Genomic DNA, 14,514 nt, shown 5'->3' with positions numbered 1-14,514 from the left:
AGCTTATATTAATACACATATTTAAAATCAAAACATGATTTCCAAAAGTATTTAAAAATGTACAGCCCACTTTCCTTTTGAAATGTGCTATGGGGAATGCCTCATGATTTGACTTACTTATTTTGTGCAGTGCTAAAATTGTTTATATGCGAGTAACTTTCCACAGTTCTGCCACATTGGACCTGCCCAAGAATATTCTGATTACTCACTACTTGTAATAACTAACCTGGGGGGGGGGGTGGATATCACCTGTTTGTGCAAAGGGCTGCAAACCCAAGAAAAATAAAAAAGAATCTCAGGATGCTATGAAGATGGAGGATGAGCCTTGCTTCTAATCTTAACCCAAGCAAAGACTGGGACATTACTAAAAAAAATACCTCAAACCTCTCCCTTGCCCCAGATACTGGAGTCAGTGGGCCTGAATGTCATTTACATCAGACTGTAGTGACATCGAAAGTGACATACACAAGACTGATGTCAAATGCTAATAATATAATTGACAGTTTGGGATGTACCAGATTTTTCATAGCCCTTAAGCAGTCTTAGATTTCCATTTACCATTGCAATTTAAACTTAGATGGCTTCACTTCACTTTTAACACAGGAGTATTACTATAAAAGGGACACGGGTGGCGCTGTGGGTTAAACCACAGAGCCTAGGACTTGCCGATCAAAAGGCTGGCGGTTCGAATCCCTGCGACGGGGTGAGCTCCCATTGCTCGGTCCCTGCTCCTGCCAACCTAGCAGTTCGAAAGCACGTCAAAGTGCAAGTAGATAAATAGGTACCGCTCCGGTGGGAAGGTAAACGGCGTTTCCGTGTGCTGCTCTGGTTCGCCAGAAGCAGCTTAGTCATGCTGGCCGCATGACCCGGAAGCTGTACGCCGGCTCCCTCGGCCAATAAAGCGAGATGAGCGCTGAAACCCCAGAGTTGGCCACGACTGGACCTAATGGTCAGGGGTCCCTTTACCTTTTTATTACTATAAAAATGAGCCAAAGCTTGCAGGATGCGCCAGAGGAGTTGTGCCTGCTGAGTTTAAGCAGCCTGTTTACAAAAATGTCCCTTTTCAGTCACTTTCACTGCTGTATAGCGTCACAATCAGAATATGGGTTTGTCTGAACCAGCATTGCATCGCGATAGTCTAATGCTAAAAGTCCTCCATCAACTATCGGGCAGTGAGTCAAACTAATCCGGCAACAGTGACACCTATGCCCATTTCTTCCTCCTGCAGGCAGAGAAAGAGAGAGAGTGAAGCCCTTTTCCGGTTTGTAAGCAAGAACAGGGTGGTGCACCTGAAGGTGGAAGCTCCCAGGTGAGAGCTGGAAGAAGCCACTCCTTTCTGTGTGAGACAAGGGGTAAGAGCTACCTTTGAGAGAGTAGTAGTAGTAGTAAGAGCTACCTTTGAGAGAGTAGTAGTTGTAGTAGTAGTAAATAATAATAATATTTTATTTATATCCCGCCCTCCCCAGCCGTAGCCGGTCTCAGCGCGGCTAACAACAATAAAAGTAACACAGCATTCTAAAATCAATTCATTCTAAAATCAATTCAAAATCAAATTAACGGCAACCACTGGGCTAGAGTTCTGTGAGGATCGCCAAAGGAGGGAGTCAGGCTGTGTCCTGGCCAAAGGCCTGGTGGAACAGCTCTGTCTTGCAGGCCCTGCAGAAATATGTCAAGTCCTGCAGGGCCCTAGTCTCTTGGGACAGAGCGTTCCACCAGATTGGGGCCACGGCCAAAAAGGCCCTGGCTCTGGTTGAGGCCAGCCTAACCTCCCTGTGGCCCGGGATCTCCAAGATGTTTCTATTTGCAGACCGTAAGGTCCTCCGTGCGACATACCAGGAGAGGTGGTCCTGTAGGTACGAGGGTCCTAGGCTGTTTAGGGCTTTAAAGGTTAAAACCAGCACCTTAAACCTGATCCTGTACTCCACCCAGAGCCAGTGCAGCTGGTATAGCACCGGGTGAATGTGACCCCACAGCGAGGACCCCGTAAAGAAGACTTTGCATTTTCCTTTCTCTGTTTTTGTTTTTATTTAGATGAGTTTCCTTTACCTTGCTGTATCATGAAAAAGCTTTAATGAAACCTTATGGGAAGAAAGAACAGTGGGGTGGACAAACAAGCCAGCTCTAGCACTGTGACTAATCTTAAGTGTAGATGCAAGCAAACCAAATTATACCAACATTGTCTCCCATTTGACGTCTGCCGGTTATTTACCTTTCAGCTTGTAGTCAACCTGTAGATAAATATTATCTTTAATAACCAAATATACTGAACAGAAGTCCTTCTACACATACACTTTGGGCGGCGTGGGTCTAGCCTTCTGCAGAAGCTTGTTTCTTGGTTACCTCCAACCTACCAGTTTAATACTTGAACTTTCTCTTGTCGCCAGGCATTCTCTCCCTTCCCACAACACATGCAGAACATCACGACAAAATTCTTTGTGTAAAAACTCCAGCATGTCTTGGAATTTTGGCTGTGACCCCAGGCTTTCAAAGCTCAAAAAATATCAAGCAGAGGATGTGGCTGGGCCCTCAAAAAGTGAAGAATATGAGAACAAAACAGAGTCATTAAATACAATGCCAGCTGCTGCTGCTGCTTGTTTAGGCATCTCTTATTATTAAACCGCTCTAGTAGCAACTGGTGTGCTGCATTTGTTGCCTCAATAGTTCACAGGCATTGGATAAAGTCATTCCAAGCAGCCTAAGAGCAGAAAGCTAACAAGGAAAAAGGAACTTGGGCCAATGCGGTTGCGGTCCTTAAACACACGTCTCCCTGAGCAAGTGGAATTGAATTCGGTGGAATTTACTGCTGGTTTCTCGTGTACATAGAATGAAAATGCATAGCAGTTTCCAGAACTTTCCCCAAAACTTCTTCATTTCAATTTCACTTGCCTGTGACATACCCTTCATGTACTTCAGGTTCGAAGAAACCTTTAAAAGTGTGCTTTACTTGGGAAAATCATTCTTAATTTTATACAGGGCTTTTTTTTTTTTTTTTTTTTTTGCTGGAACTCTGTTCTGGCTCTTTTCAGGTGGGCACCATTGCCACTGTAAAACTACATGGGAGGCATTCCTGACGTGTTCCGGCATCTCTTTTTCTAGAAAAATAGCATTGCTTTTATAAATTAATTTAGAAGGCATCATAGAACAGAAGAGGCTCGGGTTGAAGTTCAGCCATGATTTTATTTCCTTTATTTATGTACACTCTCAGACACAAGCCCCTACAAGGCACCCTCCTGTTCTCCCCCCACCCAGAGTCTTCTGCCCACTGTACAACTCAGCTCTTCACTTGCTACATTAATGGGACTCAGCCCTGTGCCTGGGACACAAAATAGGGTTGTCCTCTGTCTCACTAAGCCCCAGGCTATTGCATTAAGGCAGAACTGGAACATCGTGGGCTATTTGGGTGCGGGGCAAAGAGCGTTTCTTAAACTTAATATATAGATGATACGGCTGTTATGACAGAGATAGGACAGTGCCAAGTCTTAAAATTAATTCTGAGAATTAATTTATTAGTGCAGTCCCTAAACTAACAACAACTCAAGCAATGGTGTTGCCAAGATGTCCCGGGATGTTTAAATATTTGGGCTTCTACATCCCAAAGCAAAAGGCAATGGCTTTGAGGTTTATTTCTTATTACAATCAAACAGTATATAAATTTTATGAAATAAACATACATTAAATTGATACCTTGATGAGTGCAAAGAATTAGAATGGATTCAAAAATATGGTTCAGGGGTGGGGCAGAAATCTCTTCTGGGGAGAATTTTCTCAGCACGTATGAGTCTGATGTTTCACGAGCTCCTTAAGCCTTTTCCCAGCACTGCTAAAGAAGTCTGCTCAGCCCCTTAGGTGGGTGCTGTTGCAGGCCAGTGGGCTTCTTCATGAAGGGCCTGGGTAAACCAGGGGTCATTTTTGTCACTTTTGTGATGAAAAGGTAAAGGTAAAGGTACCCCTGACCATTAGGTCCAGTGGCGGACGACTCTGGGGTTGCAGCGCTCATCTCACTCTATAGGCTGAGGGAGCCGGTGTACAGCTTCCGGGTCATGTGGCCAGCGTGACTAAGCCGCTTCTGGCGAGCAGCTCATGGAAACACCATTTACCTTCCCGCTGGAGCGGTACCTATTTATCTACTTGCACTTTGACGTGCTTTCGAACTGATAGGTTGGCAGGAGCAGGGACCGAGCAACGGGAGTTCACCCTGTCGTGGGGATTCGAACCACCGACCTACTGACCGGCAAGTCCTAGGCTCTGTGGTTTAACCCACAGCACCACCCGCGTCCCTGTGATGAAGTGTACCTGCAGCAATTCCAGTGTCCTACAGGTGCAAAACATGGCAACATTTGTGCAACCGAAGAACTGCTCACCCTTGCATTCAGCACAAATAACATTAGACATACTGGTTTTATCAGACAATCCAGACACAGCCGTTCTGCAGCTTTGAGTGAGCCCCTTTCCTAGGAATGCATTATGGCTAGAGCTATCAGCAGTAACCATAACCCCACAGACAACTTCCTCTACTGTGATTTGCAAGGCTCACATGTTCTGTGGGAACTTCTTGCCACGTAGCATATGGGGAACTGAGGAATTGAGAGTTAATTATTCACTTTCAGAAAAGTGAGTCTTCTGCTGGTTGTGCTGGTACAGGTTGATGAGCAAGAAATTTTAAAGCTTGCCAAAGGAGGCTTTTGAGACTTGGGCAGTTGAGGAGGATGAGAGTGCAGGAATACACATCAGCCCAAATGAAAGATGAAAGAAATCACAGCAGTAGCACTGTGAGGGGTAAACTACAGTTCCCAGCATGCTTTGGGAAAAGCTATGTGCTTTAAATGTGATTCAGATATGTGGTGTGGATGTGACCATAAGGGATTTGCGGTTCTGTAATCACATCAACTCAAATAGAAGGTGAAGAAATGGAGGCAGTGAGAGATTTTACTTTCTTGGGCTCCATGATCACTGCAGATGGTGACAGCAGCCACGAAATTAAAAGATGCCTGCTTCTTGGGAGAAAAGCAATGACAAACCTAGACAGCATCTTAAAAAGCAGAGACATCACCTTGTCAACAAAGGTCCGTATAGTAAAAGCTATGGTTTTCCCAGTAGTGATGTATGGAAGTGAGAGCTGGACCATAAAGAAGGCTGATCGCCGAAGAATTGATGCTTTTGAATTATGGTGCTGGAGGAGACTCTTGAGAGACCCATGGACTGCAAGAAGATCAAACCTCTCCATTCTCAAGGAAATTAGCCCTGAGTGCTCACTGGAAGGACAGATCCTGAAGCTGAGGCTCCAAGACTTTGGCCACCTCAGGAGAAGAGAAGACTCCCTGGAAAAGACCCTGATGTTGAGAAAGATGGAGGGCACAAGGAGAAGGGGACGACAGAGGACGAGATGGTTGGACAGTGTTTTTGAAGCTACCAGCATGTGTTTGACCAAACTGCGTGAGGCAGTGGAAGACAGAAGTGCCAGGCGTGCTCTGGTCCATGGGGTCACGAAGAGTCGGACACGACTAAATGACTAAACAACAACAATCACATCAACTGCACTATGTTCTGCGCTCAGCTTGCCCAGCTTCTCCTCCAGCCTGTGTTAAAGGAGCCTCCCCAGCTGCACTATGTTCCAAAAGAATCTAACATACAAATGCAGGCTACCCGCCCTCTTATGTGTTTTGAAAAAATGTTGCTGATGTCACTATCCTGCAGTAAGGTGCTGGTCAGAACTGGGCTTAAAAGTAAGCAGAGAAACAATTGGAAGACTATTTGGATATCCAGGCCTGCCCAGTCACTCTCTGCTTTGGGACAGATGGTACAGAACTCCCCTATAACTCTCACACATAACAATAGGGTCACCCCCAGATTTGTGGGTCTGGCCAGCAGACTTTTGGTATGGGGATTCAGCAGGAAATTTATTAAAGAATCAACTGACTTCATTTGTTTGAAGGTTCTAATATTGACATTAAATCTAAGAAGTTACTCACCTTTCATTATGGAAGCATGTTTGTCCATTACATAAAAATGGACATTACTTTGTGGCATTAGACTGCATGGAACATAAGCGTTGCTTAACACACCAAGTGTGAGTAAGAAGAACAGAGAAATCTGATACAACCTTATTGACTGTTCAGACCACTCTGTTTTGGATGACTCCTTTCTGTCAGTCAAAAGGGTTTGTGACTTGTACATCTTTGGGGGGAGGGATAGATTTCAAATAACAGCAGATCCAATGAGCTCCCTCTGTGTAACTGAAGATGGAAAATATGAAGAATTGGTTGTAAGTCACATTGTTATAATTTACACTTATCAGTATTATGTCCAAAGGTTTCTTTTTTACACAGTTGTGTAGTTTTCACTAAAAACAAAAAGCTTTAAAAATATATTTTCTAAAACTTGTTATGTGAATGTTAAGATTCATGTTGGGGGTTACGATTGTTTGCTTATGACTGACTGTCAATTTGTTGAGAACAAATTAGAAATAGCTTAAAATCACAGGAAAGCATTTGATGTGTCCCATGATACCCACGTTGATATGATGTTAAACTACAGGCTGGGTGTTATGACTGTTTTCTTTGCCTTGCACCGCATGCATGGTCCACCGTCTCCGGTTACTTTATGTAATAAAGGCTTTGTATGAAAGTGATCCTATGAGCCTGCCAATGTGACGTCACAATTGGTACTGAAACGTAGGAGAAAAATTATGGCAGTTGGTTGTTGTTTTGTCTGCATCTTGAGTGCTTTGTGGGGGGAAATGTATTACAAATGGGCTGCCAGCTCAATTTTGAGTAGGTCCTATTCTAACAGGGAGAAAGAGCTCCAATTTATTCATGTGAACTGCTTGCAAAAAAGGAAAAGAATTCTGAGCTCAATCAAAGTAGCTCACAAATAGTAAGATCAATCCACTCATTCTTAGGAATGAGGATCCATTTCGTGACGCTTTGTGTAGAGGAGGCTAAATTTATGTGTTAATATATTCACAAATGAATAATTCAGCCAGTTTGGATAACACCCATGCTGAGATTGCTTACAGCTTCCTCCCTGTTTCTAACACTGTCTGTCAATTATAATGCATGGATGACCCACCAGGACATCTCTCTCCCCCCTGCACCAGGGTAAATACCGATCCTCAGCAGTCACAGCTTTCACCCATATCTAGCAGTGGCAACACTCTGAAAAAAATAATGATCTTTCAGTTCTCAGAACAACTCTGCAGTAGGACTACCATCAGTATGGGGCTCTAATCTGTACTCCACAGATAAACTAAACCAACAATTAGAGACATCCCAAATTCTCCAGTCCACGGGATTAAGTCCTACATATTAAATGGAAGCTAAGACTGTTCAATGGGACACGGGTGGCGCTGTGGGTTAAACCACAGAGCCTAGGGCTTGCTTGCCGATCAGAAGGTTGGCGGTTCGAATCCCCGTGACGGGGTGAGCTCCCGTTGCTCAGTCCCTGCTCCTGCCAACCTAGCAGTTCGAAAGCACGTCATAGTTGATGTGCAAGTAGATAAATAGGTACCGCTCCGGCGGGAAGGTAAACGGCGTTTCCGTGCGCTGCTCTGGTTTGCCAGAAGCGGCTTAGTCATGCTGGCCACATGACCCAGAAGCTGTTTGCGGACAAACGCCAGCTCCCTCGGCCTATAAAGCGAGATGAGCGCGCAACCCCAGAGTGGGCCACGACTGGACCTAATGGTCAGGGGTCCCTTTACCCTTTACCTTTTAAGACTGTTAAATGATCTTTAAACGGATGCCTTCCAGTATAACAGAGGGTTTTTAACAACAACTTTCTGTTTGAAATACATATGTCAGAAAGAAAATGTAGCACGGGCTATACTGAGCTTTGTCTTCATAGTTACCATCCACTAGCCAAATCATGTATCCAACAGGTACATAAAGCATTCTCACAAGATTCCCTGGTTTAAAAGGTCCAAAAACGACCAGCCAGAATGAACAAATGCTTTTATTTCCCAAAGCCACTAACTTTCACTGAGTGCATGTCCCAGCCAGGAACACAGTTCACACGGGTCAAGTAGAGTGGCACTTTGGCAACATGTCTAAAATACTAGGATTATAAAAATGAAGAGGTAGTCAGGAAACGAAACAAAAATCTCCACTGTGAAAATCTGTAACTGGGGTAGAGCACCGCAGAAAGGCAATAGTGATGACATGTACACCAATTTTCAGAACCAAAGAGAACTGATGTGCGTTGTGCAGACATCATATGGCATCTGCACACAGTTACATGCCCACTTTGCTACAATTGTGTTTACTGGCTGAACACCCCTCCATTTTTCAATATGTTGGCAGGTTATACAAAATAAATTATTCTACAAGTTGGAAATGAGGGGAATGCTAGCTTCTCCAATCCACACACTTCCTTTGCAGACCATCTGATATTTTATATTCAGGAGAGATAAAGTCAGTTTCAGAGCAGGGAAGAATAAGAGAGCTCACCAGGAAAGGTAAGCCAATTTTGAGCTACTTTTGACTCTCCCAAAAGTTAACTGAATAGCTGAATGCTGAAAACTAGACACTGGAGTGTGGTAGTTAGGCAAAGGAATGCTGAATAAAAGTACCAACGTCTAATTTTATTAGCACTCATCTTTAAAATTTATTTTTCTGCCTTGTGGTCAGAGTCACAATATTCAAGGTGGCAAATGAGGACATTTATCAGAAAATATATTTTGCAGCATGGGAGTGTTTGCATGGAGCAAAGTTTGAAAACTCAGGCCTTTCTCAAGGGTGGAAGCAGTCAAAAGGGTGGAAGGAGTCTACCTCTCTTTCAAATCAGAACCAGTGAAGGCGGTGAAGGTCCTGTGTGAGTGTCTGGAGGCGGTCGGAGGACGGATGGCGGCTAACAGATTGAGGTTGAATCCTGACAAGACAGAAGTACTGTTTTTGGGGGACAGGAGGCGGGCGGGTGTGGAGGACTCCCTGGTCCTGAATAGGATAACTGTGCCCCTGAAGGACCAGGTGCGCAGCCTGGGAGACATTTTGGACTCGCAGCTGTCCATGGAGGCGCAGGTAAACTCTGTGTCCAGGGCAGCTGTTTATCAGCTCCATCTGGTACGCAGGCTGAGACCCTCCCTGCCCGCAGACTGTCTCGCCAGAGTGGTGCATGCTCTGCTTATCTCCCGCTTGGACTACTGCAATGCACTCTACGTGGGGCTACCTTTGAAGGTGACCAGGAAACTACAACTAATCCAGAATGCAGCATGTTATGTACTGAGTTGAATAGGATCCAAACTGCAGCAGTCTGATTTGTCCTAGAACAATAGGATCCAAAAGGCAGCAGTCTGATTGGTCCTAGAATAATAGGATTCAGAATGCAGCAGTCTGATTGGTCCTAGAACAATGCAGCAGTATGATTGGTTGGCAGGAACCACCCAATCATGCTCCAGATAGAAGTGAATCCACAACTTGATTGGCTTACAGTAGAATTCCGGAATTAGCCAATCATGTGCAGCCCATTGTGTAAATAATGTATATAAAGCAGATACTTTGAGGGGACTTTCATTCATTCATTCCTCCTCACCACTATGAGCTGAATAAAGAGCATGAAATCACTTTGCGACTCTGAGTATATTTCACAGCAGCTAGACTGGTGACTGGGAGTGGCTGCCGAGACCATATAACACCGGTCTTGAAAGACCTACATTGGCTCACAGTATGTTTCTGGGCACAATTCAAAGTGTTGGTGCTGACCTTTAAAGCCTTCAACAGCCTTGCTCCAGTATACTTGAAGGAGCATCTCTACCCCCCATTGTTCCGCCTGGACACTTAGGTCCAGCGCCGAGGGCCTTCTGGCGGTTCCCTCACTGCGAGAAGCCAGGTAGCAGGGAACCAGGCAGAGGGCCTTCTCGGTAGTGGCACCTGCCCTGTGGAACACCCTCCCACCAGATGTCAAAGAGAAAAACAACTACCAGACTTTTAGAAGACATCTGAAGGCAGCCCTGTTTAGGGAAGCTTTTAATGTTTAATAAGTTATTGTATTTTAGTGTTCTGTTGGAAGCCACCCAGGGTGGCTGGGGAAACCCAGCCAGATGGGCGTGGTATAAATAATAAATTATTATTATTATTATTATTATTATTATTATTATTAAAGCAGTAGCTCTCAAATCTGTTGATTTACTTCTGCTACTTCCTTCGCTGTTACTCTCACCTTCTTTTACAATTTTGATTTCCCACCCCCCTCACAAAGTGCAGTCCTCCTTTACCCTTTAAAAACAGGAGGATAGGGGAATGGTGGTGCAGTATATTCTTTTGTCAACAAGTTCAAATCTAGAGCAATGCTACCAACTGGTGTGGTTTTTTTTTAAGCAAAAGGATATTGAAGAGACAGAATGAAAGCTCCATTTGCAGTAAAGAGACACAGACATATACCAGAAATGGGGATTTCATTCACTGTTTCCAATACCCCTTTGCTAAGAAAAGCACCTGTCAGCAGAGCTGCTCTAGATTTGATATTGAATTGCAGCAGGATGCTATTTACACTTTGATAGGTTTTGAAAGTGAGGAAGAATGAATATTTAAAAGCTATATAAAAAAAAACGTTTTTAATAAATCTTTAGAAAAGCAGACATACATATATGTGCTTCAACATTTTAATGCAAAAATTCTCTTTGACCACTTACTATACGATGGAAAAATTATTCACAGGCAAAGAAGAAATAATCTTTCCCGAGTTTGATTCTTAAAAAAGATTACAAGTTTTTCTGAAGTCAGAGCAAACCATGACAGAATTTTTAAATAGAAGGTAAAATAAAATGTAACAAAGTAAAAATAATAGTGTGAATATTTTCCATCTATTTAGTTGTCACATACGTCAAGCCATTATGCAATTCAAGCCCTTCAAGCCTCTTCTTTAGTTGAGATATGTGCTGTTCAAGATTCATACCAGTGCATTCAAGGATCCAGTTCGTTTATAATAAGAATCTTGAACTGCAAAAGCCCTATGGCACTCCAGCCAACCAACACTGTCCAGCCTGCATTTAACCATCTTGCTAACGTGACTATCCTAAGAGAAGTCCAATGCCAGGAGCAGAAGGGAAAGCTCTCTCTCTCTCTCTCTCTCTCTCTCTCTCTCTCTCTCTCTCTCTCCTGTTTGACAAAGAAAATACAGACTCTCTAGTGAGATTAAAGGGATGCTGAGAGAAGGATCTAAGAATAAATATTGCAAAGGAGCTATAGAATGCACCGTGGCATAAAAAGCCATATCCAAGTGTCAGCTAGGATAAAAGAACATACCTGAATGGTCCTTCACCACTGGCCTTAGACACCTAAAACGTTAAATCTGAGTGATGGCACAAGGGCCATGGGGGGAAGATTACAAGGCTAGACTTCTTCTACAAACTTTATTGGAGAAAGTATTTGTGGAATGTGACAAAATTGTTCTCCCATTCAAACAAGAAAGCATCCTTCTTTATGTTAACTCTGTTGAAAAGGTTGATGGACAAAGCACAGTATTACCATACAAAGAAGTTTTGTTTTTTTAATATTCATAGCGGGAAGCCACATTGTTGCAGAGAACTAGAAGGTAGAAGAATGGGCAAGGATACACAAATGGAAAAGGAACCAAACAAAATGACGCATCATGACAATGGAGAGTATGACAATGACTCTCTTTCCCAACGGGTACAGACACTGTCTTTTTCTCACAGTGCAGTCGGGAGTGGGCTGAAATGAACATGAAAACGTAAACATATTTTGATATGGAAAACAATTATCCACCTGAACAGACACTGTAGAACTGGTGTACTTTGTGTTGTCGTTGCTACTGCTGTTTTGTAAAAATTAAATCAAAGGGTTTATGAAAAAAGAGAGAGCTCTGCTACTTTCCTGCTTAAGCATCAAAACGAACGCACTTCAAAGGCTAATTTGGTTGTTTCTGGTTTTCCCTCTATAGATGGCACCAAAGAAAATAAAACAATGACAGAATATGGTTAAACTATTTATTTGGAAAAGGCTTGGCAAACACTGGCCTAGAGTAAAGTGGCAGCTGATTGGAGAGTCCCAATCTGCAATGTGTTGCAAATGGGGAAGGTTTATGCAACTAATTATGATGGTAGCAAACAATGGCTAGAGTCAGAATGGGTTATTAGCCCTACAGCTGAAATCCCATTAATTTCAGAGGGATAAACACCTTCGCCTGGATTGGGGTGAAGTCTATTAGTGGCTTGAATCAGGGATGGGAACCTGTGGCCCGCCAGATGTTGTTGACTGACAACTTCCATTAGCCCTAGTGAGCATAAACAATGGTCAGGGATGATAGGAGATGTAGTCCGGCAGCTTATGGAGGAACGAAGGTTCACCACCCCAGCTGCAAATAGTTGTATTATTTTTGTGAGGGTTAAATGACTGGGTTGAGTAAAAGGCACAGAATTGAAGCTTCATGTTGGTTCTTCTTAAAAGCCTGTTTCCCTCCACATTTTAACTTGAAAGAATTGAATTATACATTAAACTGGAATGTGTTCATGAGTGCTCACCCACCTGATAGCAGCAGCATATAATAAATAGTTCTGTCCACGGAAACAAGAAATAGACTAGTTCTTTGTTTTAATTAAATAGAAGTCTGGGACACTTGATAAATTATACGACATGTACAATGTGTTTGCTGTAAGCTGTTTAAATGTTTACCGATGAGCTAGTGTTCTGTTTGTTTGCAAAGAAATCAGATTAATTATTTTACTACCAAATGTTCTCTACAACACACTTTGCTCGGAAAATTAGATGCTGTAAAAATACATTAGGAATTCTTAAGTAAATATTGATCTAAGGTTTCTGCCACAGGTTTTAGACAAATATATGCACAGCCACTCTATGTATAATCCACGTGCAAATTAGACATTTTTATGAATTTTCAGTTTACATATAATAATTACTTTTATTGTAGTTTTGACCATCATTGAAAGTGCAAATAAAAGGATAGATATAAATGCAATTCTCTTGTTTCCAGTAAAACGAATAGGAGATTAGAAGGCTTTTATTGTGGGGCCCTAATTCAAGCTCCCCATAGAGAAGAATGCTGTAGCCGAGAGAGGCAAAATGTCTGGCACTTGGGCTGGATTGTGGCGAACCAGCAACAAATGCTCAGCCCAAACTACCTTACCTTAAGTGCTGTTTTGAGGTTCCACCTGCTTGCATGTCTCGTTCGCATGGTGCTACGTGGTCACTGAGGGGGCTGTGGGCGCCACAACTGTGGGATCCACATTGGGTTTCCAGGGCTCCAGTGATAGCACCAGCCTTCTGGATTTTTGTTTGGTTTGACATGGCAGGATCCCACATTTAGGCACACTTCCTGGCCACTGACAAGACCCCACTGGTCATGCAATGTGTGATTCCCTCTGCACCTGTTTAAACTTACGATACTGGGCAAGTACGCTGCTTCTGTGTGTGTGTGTGTGTGTGTGTGTGTGTGTATCTGCCAGGCGGCAATCCTATATACAGTGACTCCTGCAATGTGCCACTAGAATCGCATTGTACAGTGGTACCTCTGGTTACGTACTTAATTCGTTCCGGAGGTCTGTTCTTAACCTGAAACTGTTCTTAACCTGAAGCACCACTTTAGCTAATGGGGCCTCCCGCTGCTGCCACGCCGCTGGTGCGAGATTTCTGTTCTCATCCTGAAGCAAAGTTCTTAACCCGAGGTAATATTTCTGGGTTAGCGGAGTCTGTAACCTGAAGCGTATGTAACCTGAAGCGTATGTAACCTGAGGTACCACTGTACAGTAATGGCTTAGTCCTGGTCCTTTACACTGCTGAAGAATGGGGGTTGGCTTCTAGGGCAGTGCCTTCTCGATTACGTTGCCTCATTCACAGAACCAGTCTTTCTGCTGACATGACCCCCCCCCCCAATTAATCCAGCACATCTGTTTTTCTGTGTTGAAGGCTCTACTTTTTAATTTCAGCCATTGGGCAGGATCTAGTTTATTCCTTCACATTTGTTGCTTATATTGGTAAAATTGTTTTGTATCAAAATCCCTGCACATAGCTCTAATCAGCAGTTGCAGTTTGTGATTTGGCAGAGCAGAGCAGGCCTCCTTTGCTATTTGCCTGTATTAAATCTGGTAGACTGCATCAAGGATGGAAGTTGGACCTGTATGGACCTGGAGAGGCAATGAGAGCGCCTCCATGAGCGCAGCTGCCCCCGCCCCAATCAAGTAAAACAATAGAAATGCTTAACTAATTGACCAATCACGTCAATTTTGCCCCCCGCCAACAAAAATCCTGGTTATGCCCATGGCCTCCATTATACTAACTCAGGTAGTGAATGTTCAGGTAAGCAATGCTGCAACATCTGACAAATCTCTTCATTACTTTCTGCTTTCACTGTATATCTTTGGCTTCCCTTATCACATAAGGTTAAACAGCCTTAAGCCAGAGATGGTCACAAAATTTCAGTGGCTTGAGGCGTCCACCTGAAAAGCCCATCTTTGTTTTCATTTTGGTGTTAAAAGCTGCTACCAGACAGCTCAGAAGTTGGGGCTTCTCTGGTGTCTCCCATCCCACTCCCAAGGGACCTCTCTAT

At 43.4% G+C, this 14,514-nt stretch overlaps 1 long non-coding RNA gene across 1 annotated transcript; it reads left to right on the top strand.

The window, feature by feature from the left end:
• Window positions 1-6,732: 6,732 nt before the first annotated feature.
• LOC310748218 lies at window positions 6,733-11,613 on the top strand. The gene is made up of 3 exons (XR_014541214.1): window positions 6,733-6,873; window positions 8,373-8,449; window positions 11,492-11,613. It is a non-coding gene; the product is annotated as an uncharacterized lncRNA (long non-coding RNA).
• The last annotated feature ends 2,901 nt before the right edge of the window (window positions 11,614-14,514 follow it).

The sequence above is a fragment of the Podarcis filfolensis genome, assembly GCF_964270895.1.
Source record: "Podarcis filfolensis genome assembly, chromosome: 13".
NCBI classification, from domain to species: Eukaryota; Metazoa; Chordata; class Lepidosauria; order Squamata; family Lacertidae; genus Podarcis; species Podarcis filfolensis.
This window is presented reverse-complemented; position numbering and strand designations above follow the sequence as displayed.